Genomic DNA, 3,634 nt, shown 5'->3' with positions numbered 1-3,634 from the left:
CTAGGGGTGCTTACATTGTTCTCATATCTAGATCACGATGCACATCAATTGCATTTTGTGTTAATGAATGTCTATTATAATGTGTTTTGAGTAGGCGAAGCCATATTGTATTTTCTATCACTCACCTTATAGGAAATAATGTTTTAGTGGGAGGCAAATACGTCACAATGGTGACCTTTTGATCTTGCTCATCAGCAGCAGGATTGTCATCATCATCTTCAGCACAAGTACCAGCCTTATCAGCATCACCATCATCACAATTATCATCATCATCATTATCATCACTATATAATCACCACTACCACCACCATCATCACCATCACCATCACCATCACCACCATCATCATCATCACCATTATCATCATCACCATCATCATCAGCAGCAGCATCACCATCGTCATCATCACCATCATTACCATCATCATCATCATCATCTCAATCATCATCACCATCATCATCATCATCTCCATCATCACTATCATCATCATCACCATCATCATCATCGTCATCATCATCACCATCATCATCATCATCATCACCATCATCATCATCATCACCATCATCATCATCCTCCTCACCATCATCATCACCATCACCACCACAATCATCATCACCATCATCATCGTCGTCGTCGTCATCACATTTATCATTATATGACTAACAGAACGATTTTTTTTTTGCCTTACATCCTATACACACGCACATCTTTAAAAAAAAAGAAGGAGTGACAAATTTAGTAAACACCATGTAACTTTTAAGTACGTGGTCATCAATGGGTCTGGGAGAGAGAGCACACAAATGTTGTTCGTTGGTTCATAGCTAATGAACAATTAAGATATGAAACTTCTTCCTCCCACTGGGCTGCATTCTAAATTATACCATGATTGTCAGGATTTGGAAGGAAAAATTTGAGATCTGCTTGGGTTAGAGAACTGTCGTTTCCTTAATTAAATTGATTCCTTTAGACTTTTCAATAAATGAAAATTAGACATTCAAATCCCCAAGCTTTAAATAGAAGTCTTTAATGTTTAATCACAATCTTTTCCTGGAATTTAACATGAAATTATACAGTCTGTTAGCAGGCCTTTCTCTGAGACGCAATGTATCATTGATACATTATTTGCCCCATCTTTTTAAACTGTGTTTTAGAATTTGGTTTATGGCAAGGTTGAATCCATTTTGAAGTAAAAAGCTACGCAATTCTGCTTATCGGCCGCTAAAAAACCACTGACTTAAACAATTTTACATGATTTGATAGATAAAAATATTATGTGTGACTAGATATCTTAGAAGGAAAATCAAATATATTATCAATGACAACCAGTTGTCATTTATAGAACGAATTTTATACCATGCTGTAATGTTTATGTCAGGACATGCACGAGAGAGTATCTTCCTGATTTCCTTATTAACACAATAAGTGTACCCTATCTGTATACAATCATGATAATGAACATGTATTTCCTTTTTCATTTCCTCATCGTGAAAGCACCGTTGATAATTACGACGTTGTTCATATATAGCAATTAATGATTGTTAGTAATGATACTGCAACACCAACAAAACCGCCACCAACCCGACCGATATAATAATAATAATAATAATAATAAACAGTTCTTGTATAGCGCATATCACAATTATGAATAATGTCTCTATGCGCTTCCAAAGGACTTGGATATTATTACCCCAGCTGTAGCTTGGCTGCCGTAATTACTAAGATTACAGCGCACACGCATTTCAAGGTATAAATTCCTGCCAGGTACCCATTCACCTCACCTGGGTTGAGTGCAGCACAATGTGGATAAATTTCTTGCCGAAGGAAATTACGCCATGGCTGGGATTCGTACCCACGACCCTCTGTTTCAAAGTCCGGAGACTAATCCACTGGGCCACAACGCTCCACGCTTATGTCATTGGTATTAACGCAATAGCTCTGTTCGCTCTGGAGTCGGTGTCACTGACGTGACATGGCCTCATGTGTACATTTCTATTGCCTGATACCTTGTTGTGATGCATGGGCGCTTTAAAGTTCTTTTGAAATAGTGTGAATACATCGCGATGCATTGACCAGAAAGCAAAACCAAAACATGTTTTCATAGAAAGATGAGAGTTACGTGCAGTCATCAGTTTCCCATGACAGTGAGTAAATCAATTTTTTATATCTGGACGTCTACAGCTATCCAGTATCTAGATAGACTTTCCCCCGGACTCGCTTCTAAAGATAACTATCAAATTAAAGATTACAAAAGTACAAAACCTATTGTACAAATGTATTACTTACAGTTACAGGTGAGGTTCGTGTCTAATTTAGACAGGTATATCCAGATGGGAAAGTTTAAAATTATCCTTTTCATCTGGCCGAATATAATAACAGAGCACTGGGGAATATTATGTGGACATAAAACATATTTTTAACAGTTTTCTGATACCGTTCACATTCAGAATATAGGCCTTATTGCCACTTTCTTCGGGAGGGATAGAAATAGAGATAGACGTAGGCCTGCGTTTTAAAAAGCCAGGTGAAATTGAAAATCGTTTCTGAATTTCTAACAATACATGCGGGCCTATGTGGTTTTGATACCTATTCACTTTAGAAATGTCCTCAGCACTCACTATATTTCTTAAGTCAGTATTGTTCATTTATTATAAACAATACATCATGTTAACGTTAACAAGATATTATTACACACTTAAAATGTTGGGCAACATACTGTCCACTGTGTTGGGTATGTATGTTGGTAAAAAATATGTTCTGGGCAATTATTATGCAATTGAGCAAATTTATTACCCAATTATTGATTGTTATTACCCAATTTGGACAGATTTTAACCAATAGTTGTGTAGACAGTATGTTGCCCAATGATGGTTAAGAAATTTGCCTTTTTTTGCCCAACCTTTTTAAGAGTGTATCATTATTGATAAACATGCCTGTATGACTTTGATATAGGTAAAATATCAAAAGAAATGCGTGTAAAATATTGAATCTGTCAGCATACATGAGATAAACATGGCAGAGACCAAGGTCAATTACAAAGCTCTCGAACTTGTCAAGATATTCAGAAAATGGGAACGTTAACATAGAATCACACCTTTGCTTGCTATTTTTCGACTATACCCGTGCCAATAATCGTTAAACTATGCAGGTATATTAGCAGGTCCCTGGGAACGATTTCTTTTTTTACTGGGGGAGCTGATGTACATTTGAAAAGCAACCCCCCCTCCAAAAAAATATTTTCACTACAAAATCAAGTTAATTTTGATCCAAAGGAATTCGAAAAAAAGAAGAAAAAGGTTTACACTACAAAAATCGAGGTTAATTTGGTCCCCCCCCCCAAAAAAAAAAAAAGGTTTTCCCTACAAAATCGAGGCTAATTTGGTCCAAAGAAGAAAAAAAAAGGTTTCCATCGAGGTCATTTTCGTTACATTTTTCTACCTTTACACACCATTCCAAAATTCCTGGGGGTGCTGCCTATGAAGAGTAATACACGCAGCATCCCCCCTCCACCGCTTCCCAGGGCCATGTATATTAGCTCTGGTAAACATTGTCCACAAAATCGTCAGTTAAATGTGAGCTACATTACAAATAATTTAAATCATTTGCGTAGAGACGGGGGGGGGTGACTTGGGGGCCATG

This window comes from Lytechinus pictus, chromosome 13, assembly GCF_037042905.1.
Source record: "Lytechinus pictus isolate F3 Inbred chromosome 13, Lp3.0, whole genome shotgun sequence".
Taxonomy (NCBI): Eukaryota; Metazoa; Echinodermata; class Echinoidea; order Temnopleuroida; family Toxopneustidae; genus Lytechinus; species Lytechinus pictus.
Note: the sequence above shows the minus strand (reverse complement) of the source record.